The 18,672-nt window shown below is 52.2% G+C and overlaps 1 long non-coding RNA gene across 2 annotated transcripts; it reads right to left on the reverse strand.

Moving 5' to 3' along the window:
* Positions 1 to 6,311: 6,311 nt before the first annotated feature.
* Positions 6,312 to 16,830, reverse strand: LOC124517392 (uncharacterized). Of its 2 annotated transcripts, XR_006963435.1 has the most exons (4): positions 15,773 to 16,830; positions 13,998 to 14,070; positions 12,145 to 12,312; positions 6,312 to 8,261 (listed from the first exon to the last, which is right to left on the reverse strand). It is a non-coding gene; the product is annotated as an uncharacterized LOC124517392 (long non-coding RNA). The 2 variants fall into 2 exon arrangements; XR_006963436.1 differs by lacking the exon at positions 13,998 to 14,070.
* Positions 16,831 to 18,672: the final 1,842 nt, after the last annotated feature.

Below are 18,672 nucleotides of genomic sequence, written 5' to 3' on the forward strand. Positions count from 1 at the left end.
AGAGACAGAGAGAGACAGAGTGCAAAAGGGGACAGGCAGGGAGAGAGGGAGACACATAATTGGAAGCAGGCTCCAGGCTCTGAGCTGTCAGCACAGAGCCCAATGCGGGGGCTCCAACCCATGAACTGCGTGATCATGACCTGAGCTGAACTCAAACATTTAACCGACGGGAGCCACCCGGGCGCCCCTGGCCCATACTGTATTTTTAAAAGAAAAAAAAAAAAAGGAACTGGTTATAAAATAGTACATATAAATGAAGTTCATATACATGCACCGAAAAAGAACTAGAAGGAAATACACCGACAGGCTGAGGGCAGTTGTCCTGGGTGACGGGCTTGAGGCTGGATTTTTATTTTCTTCCCCGCGCCTTTCCTCCTTTTCAACTGTGAACACGATTTGCTTTTACCATCAGGGTAGCAACAACAAAACCTGCTACCTTTAAACAGTGTCCACGGAGGGGCGCCTGGGTGGCTCAGTCGGTTGAGCGTCCGACTTCGGCTCAGGTCACGATCTCGCGGTCCGTGACTTCGAGCCCTGCATCAGGCTCTGGGCTGACGGCTTGGAGCCTGGAGCCTGCTTCAGATTCTGTGTCTCCCTCTCTCTCTGCCCCTCCCCTGCTCATGCTCTGTCTCTCTCTGTCTCAAAAATAAATAAATGTTAAAAAAAAAAATAAAATAAAAAAATAAACAGTGTCCACGGGGCCCAGCTGTTTAGGCCCCAGCTCTGAGCAGGGGGCAGACTTTGTCAATGCACCCGCCCTCCGCCCGGGGCTGGGGACCCTCAGGCAGGAGTGGGGCCGGGTCCACTCCTCCAAAGGGTGAGATCTGGTTCTCCGTCCCTCAGGCTGGGGAGACACCTCCTCCCTCTGGCTCAGGGATCAGAGCCAGCCCTCTGATCCCGAAGGTGACAGAGGTCCTGGCAGCCACCAAGCCGGCCCGCTGGCCGAGCCATAGTTTGGGCTCCCCCGCCACCCCGGGGAGGGGGGTGGCGACTCCCTGCCTGCCGGGAACTGGGCCAGGCGGAAGGACATGGTAACGGTGACATTTCCCCCACTTCCTTTTACCTGCCCCACTGTGTCTGCTGCTGAGTCAGGGTCCCTTTGGGGACTGACCGGAGGATGTGGCATGACACAGCAGGATGTGGTGACGCTTTGGGCGGCCCCCTGAGGGCCAGGCAAGAAGTTCCAAGGAAAACGAGAGCATGAGCGGAGACGTGTGTCCCCGCACACATCACCTCTTGGTCCTACAGTTGGTTCTCTCTCTGCCTTGGCCGCGGGCCCGCTCTCCAGATGCTAACATCTGCATGTGCGCCGGCCTGAGCACTTACCCGTGCCCCTAGCAGCAGCCTGTGAGGGGAGGGTGGCCGCAGACACCCCTGGGCTGGCCGACTGGCCCACATTCCCAGCCCTTTCTGTTCCATTGCTTCCACTCTAGACACCACAAGAGCTTCGGAATTGAAAATGCTCATGGCCTTTCCGGGGGAACGTTCTTCAGGTATAATTGTTCCATGTGCTGCGGTGCCCCACCCCGCCTCCACTAAAGGACTGACCACTGTGACAACCTGAAACGTCCCTCCCACATTTCCAAACACCCTGTTGAGCTGCAGTTCTGGCCCTTGGTTGAGAACCTGTGAGCTAACCCTCCGGTCTTCGTCCTCCCTGATGGTGGACTGCTCACGTGACCCCACTAGGGGCAATGAGATCAAGGGGAGGTCTTCAGCTGAAGAGATTTTCTTTTCTTTCTTTTTCTTTTTTAAATGTTTATTTACTTATTTTTGAGAGAGAGAGTGTGCGGGCACTAACGGGAGGGGCAAAGAGAGGGGAAGAGAGAGAGAATCCCAAGCAGGCTCCACGCTAACAGTACAGAGTGTGACGCGGGCCTTGAACCCACAAACCGTGAGGTCACGACCTGAGCTGAAACCAAGAGTCACGCTCAACCGACTGAGACACTCAGGTGCATCCGAAGTCGGATGCTTCAACGGCTGAGCCACCCGGGCGCCCCTGGGCTAGCTCTTTATGCCTGTGCCTGGGTGCACTTTTCTTCCCCCGAGGGGAGCATTCCATTCCTTCTACCAGATTCTCAAAGAGTCCACAACAGAACGGGAGCCCTCCTGCCTTCATGTTTTCATCTCATTCATGTTGTAGGTAATACAGGTAAGCCCCAAGGAGGACAGTGACTTGCGGCACTGGTGACCGAGCTGAAGCGATCAGTGGCCTCACCTGCAGTTCTGTCCCCTCCTCTTAACCGGCGGCCACTCCTCACAAAGGCCTGGCCTCGTGCGGCAGCCTCCTCGCAGCCTCCCTGCCTCTGGTTCCCCTGAGAGGCCTTCAGGGTGCTGTGATTCTGCCCCAACTCAGTCCTGGCTCTAAATACTAGGGTTTTCCTATGTCTACCATCTAAAAGTGGCCACAGAAATCTCTTCAGTCCCACATGGCCTGAAACCTCGCCCACGGGAAGTGGAGTCAGTCCCTCTTCTCCTTGAAACTGAGCAGGCCTTTGCGGCTGCCTTGATGAATAAACTGTGGCGGGAGCGATGGTGTGTGGCCTCCACAGCGAGGTCGTAAAGATAATAAGGATTCAGCCTCTCTCTCCCCAAGTCTCTCCTGACCTTTGAACCCATTGCCACGGTGCCAGGAAGTCCCTGGCAGGGCCTCTCGGAGGCTCTGGCCAATGCCAGGCCAAGGTCTCTGCTGATCAATCACCTCATAGGAGTGAAGGGCTTTCAGGATTCCAGCCTCTGCTTTCAAGTCTTCCAGCTGAGGCCCCAGGTGTGGCAGACAGATACAGTTCTCCCCTCTGGGCCCTGTCCCAATTCTTGGCCCACAGACTCTATGAGGCCAGTTAACAGTTGTTCCCTTGAACGGGAGACCCCTACGAGCTTGGGCTCAGAGGTCAGGAGCCACGGGGGCTGCCGGATGCTTTGTAGCAAAGGAGCGTAGTGACCACGGGGCTAAGAGAGGAGGGGGCCTTCCCGATCTCCTCCTCCAGCCACGTCTGAGGCTGGGGTCCACATTTGGTAGCAGCAGTTTTTTGTTTGTTTCTTTTGCTTTTTTTAAAGTTTATTTATTTATTTATTTATTTATTTTAATGTTTATTTTTTTGAGAGAGAGAGAGAGAATGTGTGTGTTCAAGCAGGGGAGGGGCAGAGAGAGAGAGAGAGAGAGAGGGAGACACAGAATCTGAAGCAGGTTCCAGGCTCTGAGCTGTCAGCACAGAGCCTGACGCGGGGCTCGAACTCACAAACCACGAGATCATGACCTGAGCTGCAGTGGGATGCTTAACCAACTGAGCCACCCAGGAGCCCCTTATTTATTTATTTTGAGAGACAGCATCGCATGGGTAGGGAAAGGGCAGAGAGAGAGGGAGAGAGAGAATCCCAAGCAGGGAGTCGATGTATGGGGCTCGACCTCACAAAACGTGAGATCATGACTTGAGCCGAAATCAAGTCTGACGCTTAACCGACTGAGCCACCCAGGCGCCCCTTGTTTGTTTTCTTTTAAGTTTTGCCAATCTGATGGGGGAGACAGAATATCTTGCTATTGTTGTAATCTGCATTTCTCTGATATCAGTAAGGAACAGCATCTCTTCTCCTGTGGTTGGCCTTATGGACTTTTTTTTTTTTCTGTGAGGCGTTTGCTCACAACTTTTGCTGACTCTTCGGCTGGGTTGGTTGTCTGTCTTTTCTGATTTGCAGAAGTCATTTACATGTCCTGGAAACTAATCTCCTGTCGGTTGTATGTATTATAAACATCTCCTCCCAGATTGTGGGCCTATCTTATCGTGTTGGTTGTGGTATGTTTTTGTGTTGAACTGAAGATTTGAATGTAAATGTTATCAGACTCATTTAATATTTTCCTTTATGGCTGATACTTTTTGTACCCAGGATAGTCTTCCTTATCGAGAGGCATGAGGGGACTTTCCAGGTTGCTGGCTGTGTCCTATTTTCACGGCCTGAGTGCTGGGTACAAAGCTGGGTTCATTTTGTGAGATTTTATCACGCCGCACACTTATGACATGCACTTTTCTTTATGCGTGTTGTTAATGAACAAAAAATTTATTTAAAAAAGAAATCGGGGTTTCCCAGGTGGCTCAGTCAGTTAAGTGTGTGACTCCTGATTTCGACTCAGGTCATGATCTCTGGATTGTGAGTTCCAGCCCCGTCTTGGGCTCTGCTCTGACAGAGCGGAGCCTGCTTGGGAGTCTCTCTCTGCCCCTCCCCTCTCTCAAAATAAGTAAACATTTAGAAAGTAAAAATAAATAAAAAAGAAATAATTATTTCCCCTGACGTCATGAAAAGATTCTCCTAAAGCAATACCTATCAAAACAACACCAGCATTCTTCACAGAGCTAGAACAAACAATCCTAAAATTTGTATGGAACAGGAAAAGACCCCGAATAGCCAAAGTAATCTTGAAAAAGAAAACCAAAGCAGGAGGCATCACAATCCCAGACTTCAAGCTGTATTACAAAGCTGTAATCATCAAGACAGTATGGTAATGGCACAAAAACAGACACTCAGATCAACGGAACAGAATAGAGAACCCAGAAATGGACCCACAAACGAATGGCCAACTAATCTTTGACAAAGCAGGAAAGACTATCCAATGGAGGGGTGCCTGGGTGGCTCAGTGGGTTAAGTGTCTGACTTCGGCTCAGGTCATGATCTCACGGTTCGTGGGTTCAAGCCCCGTTTCAGGCTCTGTGCTGACAGCTCAGAGCCTGGATCCTGCTTCAGATTCTGTGTCTCCCTCTCTCTCTGCCCTTCCCCTGCTCGTTCTCTGTGTCTCTCTGCCTCTCAAAAGTAAAAATAAAGATTAAAAAAATTAAAAAAAAAAAAGAATATTCAATGGAATAAAGACAGTCTCCAGCAAATGGTGCTGGGAAAACTGGACAGAGACATGCAGAAGAATGAACCTGGACCACTTTGTTACACCAGACACAAAAATAAACTCAAAATGGGTGAAAGACCTAAACGTAAGACAGAAGCCATCAAAATCCTCGAGGAGAAAGCAGGCAAAAACCTCTTTGACCTTCGCCGCAGAAACTTCTTACTCCACACATCTCCAGAGGCAAAGGAAACAAAAGCAAAAATGAACTATTGGGATCTCATCAAGATAAAAACACTTCTTTTTTCTTTTTATTAAATTTATTTATTTATTTTGAGAGAGAGAGAGCGCACAAGCAGGGGAGGGACAGAGAGAGGGAGAGACAGAATCCCAAGCAGGCTCTGCACCATCAGCACAGAGCCTGATGCGGGGCTCAAACTCACCAACTGTGAGATCATGACCTGGGCCAAGATCAAGAGTCGGATGGTTAACCAACTGCGCCACCCAGGCACCCCAAGATAAAAAAAACTTCTTCATGGTGAAGGAAACAATCAGCGAAACTAAAAGGCAACCAACAGAATGGGAGAAGATATTTGCAAACAACATATCAGATAAAGGGTTAGTATCCAAAATCTATGAAGAACTTACCAATCTCAACACCCAAAAAACAAATAATCCAGTGAAGAAATGGGCAAAAGACATGAACAGACACTTCTCCAAGGAAGACATCCAGATGGCCAACCGACACATGAAAAAATGCCCCACATCACTCATCATCAGGGAAATACAAATCAAAACCACAATGAGATACCACCTCACACCTGTCAGAATGGCTCACATTAACAACTCAGGCAACAACAGACGTTGGCGAGGATGCGAAGAAAGAAGTTCTCTTTTGTACTGCTGGTGGGAATGCAAGCTGGTGCAGCCACTCTGGAAAACCGTATGGAGGTTCTGCAAAAAATTAAAACTAGAACTACCCTACGACCCAGCAATTGCACTACTAGGCATTTATCCATGATATACAAGTGTGCTGTTTTGAAGGGACACACGCACCCCCATGTTTATAGCAGCACTATCCACAATAGCCAAAGTACGGAAAGAGCCCAAATGTCCATTGAGGGATGAATGGATAAAGAAGGTGTGGTATATATACAATGGAGTATTACTCGGCAGTCAAAAAGAATGAAATCTTGCCATTTGCAACTACGTGGATGGAACTGGAGGGTATTGTGCTAAGTGAAATTAGTCAGTCAGAGAAAGACAAATATCATAGGACTTCACTCATAGGAGGAACTTAAGAGACAAAACAGATTACCATAAGGGAAGGGAAGCAAAAATAATATAAAAACAGGGAGGGGGACAAAACAGAAGAGACTCATAAATATGGAGAACAAACAGAGGGTTACTGGAGGGGGTGTGGGAGGGGGGATGGGCTAAATGGGTCAGGGGCACTAAGGAATCCACTCCTGAAGTCATTGTTGCACTAGATGCTAACTTGGATGTAGATTTTAAAAAGAAAATGAATTAATTAATTTAAAAAATATTCTCCTGGAGTTTCTTCTAAACGTGTTAAACTTTTGTTACTCACAGGTAAGCCTTGAATCCACCTGGAGTGTGTGTGTGGCTTGAGGTGGGGATCTGATTTTACTTTTTTTCCATATGGATCACAACTGCCTCAACACCACGTATGAGTCTTTTCCCCACCCGTTGGTGGTGTCTCTCCGTCACAAGCACATGTTCTCCTTCATGCATGGTTGTGCCTCTGAGCTCTCCTCCTGTTCAGTTCATCTCTTCATAGCCTGTTGCCAAAGCTGCTGTGCTCAGTTTCTTTAAAAAGCTTGAATAGCTGACAGGATCTGGTGGTGGCCAAGAAGGCGGGTGGGGTGTGGGTGGGGCCTCAGAAAGATGGTGTGGCACCCTCGTGCCGATGAGTGGAGAACGGATTTTAGAGGCCAAGGCTGAGGGGTCAGGAGGTGACCCCAGCGAGGCAGGGTGGCTGTCCAAGCGAGAGGCGAGCAGCTTGGGCGTGGGTGGCGGCGGCCAAGTGGCTGGAGGTAAGGTGGACGGGACTTGCCGTGGGTTGGAAAAGTTAGGATCGAAGAGGACTGCTTGGCTTTTGGGCAGAGGATGGTATGGGTAAGCCTGGGGTACGGCTGACAGGTAGGCCTCCCAAAGTGCCCTGAGGGACGGAAGGAAGAGCGGGGGTAGGGGCAGGGTGAATGAGCAGGCCGTGCTGTCTCACCTCTGGCAGCTCTAGAATCCTCCGGGAGGATTGAGCACCGCCCTCCTTGTTTCACACCATTTGCTGTTCTAGGGCACCCGTGTCACACCCCCCCAGCGGCACTGTCCTTGTGGGAGGCGAGGTACACTTTCCCTGCCCTGCGAACTCCAGCTCAGGGCTGGGCCTCCCAGAGTTCTGGTCCCAGGACCCTGGCTCATGGACGGCTTCCGGTCCCACAGGAGGCCCCGGGGCATCCGGGAAGGACAGAAGCAGGCGTCTAGGCCACGGGTCTGGCTCTGTCACTCGCTTCCCTCCTGGGTTACAGATGCGGCTGGGCGCGTCTCCACGTTATTTTGGGAGTCTGTGCTGTTTGCCAGGACGAGCCCAGGGGCCCGTGGCCCCACCTGGGCGTGAAGGAAGCACCGCTGTGGGGAAGCTGACAACCTCGGAGGCCCTGCTTGTGGGCGGGGGCTCGGACCTGGGCGTTTCAACCAGATCATTGCTCTGTTTACAGCCTGCTGCTGGCTCATCACCCCCAGTTGTTATGAAAACACCTTTAGTTCATAAAACGTGGACAGGGCATCTGAGCACTCGGGCTGAGTCATTTCTCTGAGCAAGCCGTCAGCTGGGGCGACAGTTTTGGCCGGGCCTGGCGTGGGGCCCTGTGTGGGTCTGTGTGGCGCCCGTGGACGGCCCCAGGTGGCCTGGCAGGGCCACTCAAGCCCAGGCCACGGGCTTCATGCACTGAATCAAGGCCGATTTTGAGCTCCTCCTTTGTTTTGTCACCAGGGTGGCTGAGGAGAACAGAGGGACTCCCGGGGTCCTCGAGTCACCAGATAACTGAGTGGGCACGCAGAGGCGGGGGGCGTGGCAAGGAGGAGGAGAAGAAGAAATGGAAGGGGGCACCTCAGCTGGTGGGGGAGAAGGCCAGGCCCGGCCTGGGGCTCTGTCTGTCCTACCACAGCCCTGGCCAGAGGTGACCTCCTGACTGGGGGCCCAGATGGCTGTTGGAAGGGAAGGAGGAAGGAATAGAAGAAACCAGTCTTTACTAAGCACCTACTTCATGCCAAGCCCTTGGCTGGCTCGTTCTTCGGGCTTCATGCCTGGTCGGAGAACCTTGGCCCCCTGCCAGCTGCAGGGCCTTGTGGGCCTGTGAGTTCACCTCCCGAGCGTGCTGTCCTCGTTGGCCTTATCTTCCTCATCTGGCCTCAGCTGAAGTGAGGGTCAAGCAAGATGATACAAAGACAAGTCAATAAATGGCACCTCGTGTTTTTATAAGTAATAGTGACACAGTTACCACTGACTGAGGACAGACTGTGCCAGGCTCTATGTTGCAAGTCTTCCTCCCAGAAATTCATTTAACCTCCTCCCCGCCCCCCGCCAGCCACTTTGAGGCGATTTCTCTTTCTGGTCCTGTTTTGGTTTTTTTTTTAATGTTTATTTATTTTTGAGAGAGAGACAGAGCACAAGCGGGGGAGGGGCAGAGAGAGAGGGAGACAGCACCCAAAGCAGCTCCAGGCTCTGAGCTGTCAGCACAGACAGCCTGACACGGGGCTCCAACTCACAAGCCGGGAGATCATGACCTGAGCCGAAGTCAGACGCTTAACCGACTGAGACACCCAGGTGCCCCTTTAGTCCCGTTTTATGGATGGAGCCATTGAGGTGTGGAGACGTTAAGGAACTTGTCGAAAGCCACACAGGAGCTCTAACGCTGGGGCTGGCACTCTGACACAGGCAGTAATGACGTCTGCACCACTCCATAAATCAGGAGGGTTGGATTAAATTGGTCTTTCTCATTGTGAATTTTCCAGAACCCTCATCTTTCCTTCATTTTTAAAGAGCTGCTTCGCCATCAGATAAGCACGGAAGACGCCGGGATGTTGCCTGCTCCTTCTGAGACATTCACGGGGGACTTCGATATGGTAAAGGCTGTCGGAAGTGCTGTGGTGAAAGGGGAGAAGCAAACAACCTGTTCGTGTTTAACCTAGTACTTCTGAGCTTGTTTGCTCTCGGGGCTGTATTATCCGAGGGGCCCTTAGTAAGATCAATCTCGAAACCAACACACTTCCACAACCTGCAGGTCTTTGCCTGTCTTAACAGCGGTGCTCCACGACCCCCTGGTTTTAGGCCGTTACCCCTTTGTTCTCTCATTAATTCATCTATTCAACCATCTACTCAACATCGAGTGCTCCCTCACAATCAGAGGTAGACACAAGTGGTGATTTTAAGCATCTTACAAGACCGATGGGGGAGACAGAACAGTGTGATAAGGAGTTCAAGGGACTGGGGGCACCCGGGTAGCTTAGTCAGTTGAGCATGTGACTCTTGATTTCGGGTCAGGTCATGATCCTAGGATCGTAGGGTGGAACCTGATGTCAGACTCCGAGCTCAGCAAGGAGTCTGCTTAAGATTCTCTCCCTTTCTGCCCCTCCCCTTCCCCAAAAAAAAAGAAAGAAAGAAAGAAAGAAGGAAGGAAAGAAAGAGAAAAAAAAGAAAGAAGGAAAGAAAGAAAAAGAAAGAAGGAGGGAAAGAAAGAAAGAAAGAAAAAAGAAAGAAAGAAAGAAAAAGAAAGAGGTATCTGGGTGGCTTAGTCAGTTGAGGATCTGACTCTTGATTTCAGCTCAAGTCATGGTCACACGGTTCAGGAGATCAAACCCCAAGTTAGGCTCTGTGCTGACATGGAGTCTGCTTAGGATTCTCTCTCTCCCTCTGCCCCTCTCCACTGAGTGTGTGTGTGTGTGTACTCTCTCTCTCTCTCTCTCTCTCTCTCTCTCAAAGTAAACAAACATTAAAAAAAAAGTTCAAGGAGTCCAGTGGATGGCACCATCCACGCTGAGAGCCAGGGGGGCCTCCTGGACAAGATAGGGGTTCAGTGGCCAGGTCGTCGGGATCGCAGGGAAATATTTGTACACCTGTGGAAAAGCGATGCATTATCTTGACTCTTGGGGAACACCTCTTGGATTATCTGATTCCATTCTATGAGGGCTATTTTACAACTCTGCAAATTATAGATAAGTAATGCAAAATTATTCTTGTTACAGACCTGTGGACTCTGGCCCGTCTCATAGAACACCAACTGACTTCCTTCCCCAGTGTTGCCTTCATTTGCGTGTTCATTTCAATATTCCTGATCGATAATTGTGCCTGTTCTTCAGATTCTCTTGTGAACTGGTAATAACATGTGCCTGGTTCCCCCATTGATTTAGGAGTTTAATAAACTTTAACACATGTTCAATTTTATATGACAGTCATGAGTCTGTGTCTTTTTTTAAGCGCTGATAATAAGAGGTTCCCTGGGCAGAGAGACACATGTGCAAAGACCTGGAGGCTTGTTCTCAGCACCAGGCAGTGAGTAACAGGTAGCCTGACCCGGATCCTTATCAGCCCAGACCATCAGGAGCTGCTGAAATGGGCGAATTTTTCAGCCCCGACTCATGAGAGGTGGGGGCAGCTGGAGTCAAATGAAAACATGCTGGTGATCAATTGTCAGGTGTTGATGTGCATATAACCGGGGACGGCATGACTCGGTGTCACCTTGATTGGTGTGTGTGCAGGGGAACTAAATGCACTTCTGTGGTGGAATCCATCACATCCAACACTGCCGTTGCGGCAGGCATCCCTCACTCGTCGGGGAGCACAGGCCACTTTGTGTAATGAGCTCATTCTGTGCACAAATGGAGGCAAAACTCACCAAGAACAGAGGCGAGCAGGGACACAACAGCCTTGTGTCTGAAACCTGGGGGGACTCCACAAATGCTTATCAGAATTGCCAATCCTAGGTGCAAGAGGCCTTAAATCAATTTGCTAAAAGAGGCCTGAAATGTTCAAAAGAAGGCAAAAGAGGGGCGCCTGGGTGGCTCAGCCGGTTAAGCATCCGACTCTTGATTTTGGCTCAGCTCATGATCTCAGGGTTCGTGGGTTTGAGCCCTCGGTGGGGCTCTGTGCTGACAGTGTGGAGCCTGCTTGGGATTCTCTCCCACTTCCTGTCCCTCCCCTACTCATGTGCTCCCTCACGCACATGCTCTCTCTTTCAAAATAAATAAATAAATGTAAAAAAAAAAAAGCAAAGAAACTGGCATCTCCAATTTGGAATGCTATGAGATGGATGCAGCATCTGAAGGAGACTGGCTTGGGCTGCTCCGGCCTCACCTGGACTGGCCTGCAGGCCCTGGTTAGCTTGAGGCTCTGGGGTGGGCTCCCTCTCGTTGATTTTTGCCGGCAGCTCTGGCTAGGAACCCTGTTTCTCGTCATTCCCACGGACAGGCCCTGCCGGGGGTGGGGGTGGGGGGGCCCTCGGCCAGCCAGGCACCAGCAGCTCCCGGCCAGTGTGACTTGGTCAGGATGTTCAGTGACAGGCAGCACTGGGCAGCTGCCACCTGCTGGGCCCGTGACCCACTCTGCTGTCCCGGAACTCACGGTTAAGGAGACAGTGTCACGCTGAGGGATCGGGGCTGGGATGGGCGCCCCGGGAGCTGTAGGCACCAAGGAGGCCCCACTGGACGTTCCTACATCACTGGTGGGCACTGTGGTGGGCAACCGGGATGCCAGCCCGTGCCCAGGGGAAGGAAACGGCCGTCCTATTATAGTATCTGTCCATACTGGACTCTGAGCTCAACACAGACACCCTGTAGGGACCTCTAGGAACACAGGGGATAGAACGGAGGGGCCAGGGCCATGGCAGGACCCATTCCCCTGGGAGTGGGTGGTCCATGGGCCCTTTCCTGAACCCCTCAGGCCTCCTGCAGGGAGAGGGGATGCGCCTAGTTCAGCTTCTTCCCTGGCAGGGAGCCCAGAGCCAACCCTTCTGCTCCCCTGAGCCCTACTTCCTTGTTTGGTTTGCATAACCACCTGCCCAGACCAGCTCTGTACCTTCTGCAGTTAGGGCTGGAGCCCAGCACTGCCCCCCCGGCCAAAACAACGACAAGGACAACCACAACAACGGATCCACCTGTAAAAGGAACACCTGTTGGGGTTCCTGAGCGGTCTCTCTCTGGGGAACCCGCTCTTGGGAGCTGGTTCTGGCTCTGGAGGGAGTATCTCGGTCAGTCCCTGGTGAGGGGCCCTCCTCGAAAATCTGCATCCTCCGGCATCTCACCTGTGGGACCTCGCAGAGCCCTGGGAAGATTTATTCTCCACACACCGCCGTGCAAAGGGATGTCCTCACAGCACTGCTCGGCTTTGCAGAAGGCTGGAAATAACCTGCATGTGCCACAGCAGGGGGTTGGTGATCTTGAGTGTCCGTTCAGCAGAGTCCTCAAGAGCCCTTAAAAAGATCAAGGTTGGGACATCTGGTGGCTCAGTCAGTTAGGCCTCTGACTCGACTCCATCTAGGCTCAGGTCATGACGTCACCGTTTATGAGATCGAGCCCTGTGTTGGGCTTTGCGCTGACAGAGTGGAGTCTGCTTGGGATGCTCTCTCCCTGCCCCCACTCCCCCTCCCCCATGCTCTCTCTCTCTCTCTCTCAAAATAAGTAAACTTAAAAAAAAAATGGTGAATATGGGGCGCCTGGGTGGCTCAGTCAATTAAGCGTCCGACTTCAACTCGGGTCCTGATCTCTCGATTCCTGAGTTGGAGCCCCACATTGGGCTGTCTGCCTTCAGCAAGGAGCCTGCTTTGGACCCTCTGACTCCTTCTCTCTCTGCCCCTCCCCTGCTCATTCTCTCTCTCTCTCTCTCTCTCTCTCTCTCTAATATATAAGCATTTAACAAAGTTAAATTTTGCCTAGTGGGAAAGACAGGGGTGCAGACAGGGGCAGGGCCAGGCTCAGGGAGGCGCTGCGAGTCGTCTGCTGGCAGGAGATGTGCCCTGCCTGTCACATGCTCTGTGAGTGTTTCGGGTGTTGGGCTGGGCTCCCCAGGTCGCCCCCACAGCAGACGACACGCCCCTGAGAGGAAGAGTTCACGCCACTACTTCTGAGGGCGGAGGAGGCACATCAGGCCACACGGTGGTGACAGCCACAGCCCTCATCCTTGCCTGCCCTGAGGTCCCCCCCAGCACTGCTAGCGCTGGGGTGACCTCAGTTCACCACTGGTGCTGGGACTTGCCCTGGAGACGCACTCACTTGCCCTGTGATCTGGGGGGCTCTGTGGGAACGGTGGACACTGGGTGGCGGTGCCTCCCGAGGCCCTGGGGGGTGTGGGGGGCTGAGAAGGCAGCTCCCGCTGGGACTCAGCCCTGTCTGACCCTGCGGCCCCCACAGACCTTCAGCTGGCTCCAGGAAAGTGAGACCTTTCTCCCCATTTCCTATTACTTCCCTTCCCTTACTGACTTGATGATTCCCCCTTTCACTTCCCCCTCCTCCTTCACACTCTTCATTCTTTTAACAAACCTTAAAATAGAAATGTGCACTTTTTACTCCTTTCAACGACCTCAAGAGGAAGACTTGACCGTGACCCTATGTGGTCACTAGGCCACAGGAACGAGTAGAGCCATGCTTGCTGGCCTGTGGGGAGCTCATAGCCGGTGGCGGGTGCCTGCCCTCTGGGCTTGGGAGTATGTCAGGAAGGCTTCCAGGGGAGAGACCTGGGATCTGGGGCAAGGGAAGGCAGGTGGGAAAGGGATTCTGGTGGAGGAGAAAGCATGTGCAAAGGCCCGGGGGTGTGGGGAAGGGGAGCTTAGGCCAGTGGGGCTAAAGTAAGGGTGCAAATGGAAAAGGGCAGGAGTCAGGGCTCCACCCAAGAAGTGAGAGCAGATGAGGGTACTGGAGTCAGATGGGGCTCCCAGGTCGGGAAGGAGGAGAGCCTTGGCTGTCAGGCTTGTCCCAGACACTCGTCAAGGCTGGGCTGGGCCCCCAGCTGCCTGGGTCCAGTGTCAGCTAGAACACGCATCTGTTTCACTGGCTTAGGATCCTAGGACAGGGACAGGAACCCCTGGCAAGGGGGGCTTGGGAGACCAGCTCAATGGTTCTTCCAGGCCAGAGAGGCTGAATTCCTCGGGGAGCAGCTCACCTCTTCAGCTTTTCCCAGGATTTAGCTGCTTGGGTTGGGAGCTGCAGAGCCTCTTGGTCCTCACACTGTCTTCCTGAAAACGTAATTCACACTAGAGTGTCAATGGCTCAAATGAAATGTAGCAGTCCTCAACTCTGGCTGTCTAGAAGAATCATCTGAAGTGTGTGTGTGTGTGTGTGTGTGTGTGTGTGTGTGTGTGAAGGTAATGACCGCTGCTTTTATAAAAATAATACATGCTCGTTCTCAAACAAAACAAGCAATACAGAAAAGCACAAAGAAGGAAGCAATGCCCCCCAGCCCCACCCCCATTAGAAGGCCAGCTTCCTGATGGCAGGGTCTTTACCTGTTCTGTTCTCTGCTGTATTCCCATCACCTAGAACTTCCCCCCCACACAAAGCAGATGATTAATATGGCTCATCAAACAGTGTTGACATCTGGGGAAATGTCATCTACAGAGAACTTTGGAGACATAAAGAAGTTAGGTAGACAGGTAAATAGGTCCAAATAATTAAACAAAAATTAATGTTTACTTATTTTGAGAGATAGGGAAAGAGAGAGGGAGGGAGGGAGAGAGAGGGAGAGAGAGAGAGAGAGAGAGAGAGAGAAAACATGAGTGGGGGAGGGGCAGAGAGAGAGGGAGTCACAAAATCTGAAGCAGGCTCCAGGCTCTGAGCTGTCAGCACAGAGCCCGATGTGGCACTTGAACCCACGAACCGTGAGATCATGACCTGAGCCCAAGTCAGACCCTCAACCCACTGAGCCACCCAGGAGCTCCTGGTCTAAATAATTTTAAAAGATGGGATTGTACCATACATGTTAGATTTAAAACTAAAAGCAATTTTACTTGAGTTGAGCAGAAAAAAAAAAAAGCTAAAAAATTGCTGAATCTTAGATAAGTTTTTACTTTCCACAGAGATATTGGTTCATAATGAACTTCTCTCCTGTTAAGAGAAAAGATTATGAAATTCATCAAGAGATTGGAGTCTTGGGGAAAAAATAATAAATGCTTCACTTGGGCAGGCTCAATCATTCCTTGGGATGCAAAAGGCGATCACTTCCCTTACGCATCTTGCCTGGGTTCCTGACTTTGATCCTAATATTTTCCTTTTGTCAAGGTTTCTAACACTTAAACTCTGTTCTGCAACCATAATTCTCCTAGTATTTCATCTCAGTCCTGCATTTCAATAGATTCCTTTCCTTTTTTTTTTTTTTTTTTTAAAGCATATTATGTCCCTGGATTTTGTACCTGGAGTCATCTCTTAGTTGTACCAAGAGAAATTGAGAGAGACTTTGAAAGCCACTCACCCCCGGGGGTCCTGTATTTCGTCACCTCTGAGCAAATCTAGGTGGTAGAAAATGCAAATCATTCTGGTTCCTAGAAACGCAAATGCATTTTGTCTGGAGGAATGCAATTGATTGATGCCCTGTGGCTACTGATCAGTTTTGCACCCGTCTGTAAATTCATTTCGGGGGTGTTCTAATTTTCCTTTAAACCAGTTGGAACATATTGCTTGTTCCCTAATTATTTAATGAGTTAAATACAATTTTTGACAGGTGCTCATTTTATACTGTATCAGAGGCATGATTTTGCCTTCAAAAACATTGACCCTTTTAACTCTCAGCTAGATTTCATTGCTGAGTAATTTTTTTTTTTTTCCAAAGGCAGCCCGAGGGTGCCGTTTTCCCCTGATCCTTTCCGTGTTGCCTATAAATCTGAACAACCTCACTGGGCGTAATATTCTTGGCCCCTCCTCGCCCCCCCTCCCCCCACACACCTTTGAAGACTAAGTTCCCCTGTCTTCTCGTATTGAATGTTGCTGTGGAAAACTGTGAGGCCAGCTTGACTTTTTTCTCCCCTTGTCCGTGACTTGGTTTTTCCTTCTGGGCACCTGAACAGTTGTTTCCTTTATCCTTAGAGTCCATTAACTCGGCCCGAGTCAGCACGTTCCTGATGCTGATCATACCGCATCCCTCTTGTGTCCCCTCAATGTCTAAACATTCTTCCGCATTGCTGTTGGATAATCCACTTCAGGGCCCCCGATCCCTCTATGCTGGAAGGTCTGGGCTCCAATCTCTAATTGTTGGGGTTTGTCCTTTTTCTCTGACTTCACTGTGATGATCTTGACTTTTTCTCCATGCTGTTAGTTTGCTTTTCAGATGTGCGTGCTATGTCATGACTTGGTTTCTAGATGTGCAGGGGTCCTGTTCAGGTTCTCCATGTCGTCGGTCGGTCTTCTGGTCTCGAGCTTGCTTTGCAAGCCCTGATGTTGTTCTTTGACTGTCTATTCTTCCATCTGATTCATATGCTCATACACTTTCCTCCAGCCTGGGGCTATTGGCTTCGTGGCAGCTGCCTTTGATCCTGGGCCCCTGCTCCCTCTCGGCTTTTGCACCCTCATGTGATTTCCTTCCCTTTCCTGGCAGTTGGCAGGGTGGCCTTGCAAGTTCTTTTCATCCGCATGGTTAACTAGAGCAAGTCCCAAGTCCTGTGTCCTACGGGAACCAGCCTGCGTCCCCACTGGGACGGCCGCGAGGGCTTCGTGGCCTTCGTGGTGTTCAGCCGCCTTCTGGGTAGCCCGAGTGTGCAGGCAGGGGCTGGTCTTTCCTGCCGCCCCCCCAACACTCTGCACCCAGCCGGGGGTGTGCCCTTCTCCCGCCGTGGAAGGTCCTGGAGGCGGCCGGAGACTCTTCTCGGTTTGTGGGTCATTGTTTTCGTAAGCTGTCATTGTTAGTTGTCCGTATGGGGGAGGGGAGCCCAAGCTCTCCCCTCAGCCTGCCCTCCTGGGCCGCCTCCTAAACATGCCAGGCTCCAGGTCCTGCTGCCGAGGCCTAGAGAAGCTGATTCCGTGGGTCTGGGTGGGACCTCTCCCTCCCCAGGCAGAGGGATGAAGGTGTCTAGGCCTGGGGGTAAGGCCTGCTGAGTCATCTACCGGGGCCATTTGCATTTTGGTCAAATTAGAGGAAGACGGCCCTGATTATGTGAAATCACGTGGGTCTGAATGTTTCCCGGTTTTAGAATGTCGAAGTGGATGGGCAAATTGGATCACTCGTTCTATTGCTGAGGCCTCTGAGGCCCAGAGAGGGGAAGTGACTTGCCCAAGGTCATACAGCAAGTTAGCAACAGGCAGGTTTGAAGAAGTAGAAATGCCAACCCCAGACCCGGGGCCTGGGGATCAGGTAGCCCGCCTCTGAGGGCAGGAAGGCCTTTGTCCGCGGCAGGGGGAACCCCCTTCCCATCTACTGGCCTCAGAGAGAGGAAACGATCGTGGCCCTGCCTGCTCTGGGAAACTTTGGCCGTGAGTGTCCCTGGCGGTGGGTGGTCGCCCCAGGAGGCCCACTATCAAATGCCAACGCTCCCAGAAGGAGCGGCCCCGCTTCCTCTCGTGCCTGCCCCCGTCATCCACCCACTGCTCTGGCAGCCCAGCTGAGGGCCCGGTGATGAGCTAGGGCCAGGCAGCGGGTGCAGCGGGCCTGGTGAAGGAGCAGCAACAGAAAAGGCGGGGAATCCGGGACTAGCGCTGGAGAGGGCTCGCGTCAGGCCTTTCTGAGAGGGTTCCTCCATCTGCCAGGGGAAGGGGCTGCCAGGGCGGTTTTAGGGCCGTGACTGGGCAGTGCGGCTTCACCCTCCGGCCAGAGGGCCAGGGCAGCCGGGGTGAGCCACTCGGCGAGTCCTGGGTATGGTTGGCCCCCGGCTCTGTTCTCATCAGGCCCCACCAGCCTGGTGACATCAGGCAGGCTGAGGAGAATCCCGGGGCCACCCCCTTACTCCTTCCACGGCCCTTCACGACTCAGCTGGCTTGGGAAAAGAACAGGACGCTCTCCATGGGCATGTGGCAAGGATTAATTCCTGCAAAGGCACACGGGAAGCAAGGCGCTCGGGTAACGGAGCCACTGAGCCCAAAATAGATCTACTCCACAAGGTAACAGGAAATACTTCATTGGAGTTTTTCGGTGAGGTGATGAGGAAAAGGAATCTCACCGTTCACCACAGGGCTGCAATTTCGTTTTCTCTCTGGGGGCGCTTCTGATCTTTTCCTGCTCAATTCCCCTCCCCCTCTCCCAACCCCCACCGTTGCCACCGTCCCTTCTACTGCTCAGTCCCAGCCCCCTCACCAGAAGGGGGCCGACAGCGGCCCCCAGGTGCCTCCCGGGCAGCGTGTGAATCAGCGCTGAGGGTGTACATGGCAGGGGACACACGGGAACCCCGGGAGGGAGGGCCGGCTCTGGATTCAAACTCAGGGGCCCCGGGCCGAACACATCACCCCCATTCGTGGGCTTCCTGACTCTTCACAGCAACCCCAAGAGGAAGATGGGCCAGGCAGCTACCACCGGGATTCTGGCCCCAAGGAAACGAGAGGTTAAGGGCTCGTGTGGCTGATGAGTGCAGGGCCCGGACCCAGCCCATTCGGAAAGTCCTCCAACCACTTTTGTCTGAGCTTCGACCCAGACTCCCATCATCCCTCCACGTCCGGCTGGCTCCGAGGCTGCCCGGCCATCCCACTGTGCTATTCATCTGCCGGGTCTGTGACGGGGCCCTGTCTCCTGGACAAGGCCGCACACGCCTCTTGTGACCCCCAGCCATCGTCCCCCAGTTTTGCCTGGGATTTTACACTCCGAATTTCCTCTCACCATCTTACTGTGGCGAGTGAGCCCTCCTCCCCCTTTGGAGAAAGCC

The sequence above is a fragment of the Lynx rufus genome, unplaced genomic scaffold, assembly GCF_022079265.1.
Source record: "Lynx rufus isolate CCGP_SWC_20201006 ecotype Redwood Valley unplaced genomic scaffold, mLynRuf1.p SCAF_21, whole genome shotgun sequence".
NCBI classification, from domain to species: Eukaryota; Metazoa; Chordata; class Mammalia; order Carnivora; family Felidae; genus Lynx; species Lynx rufus.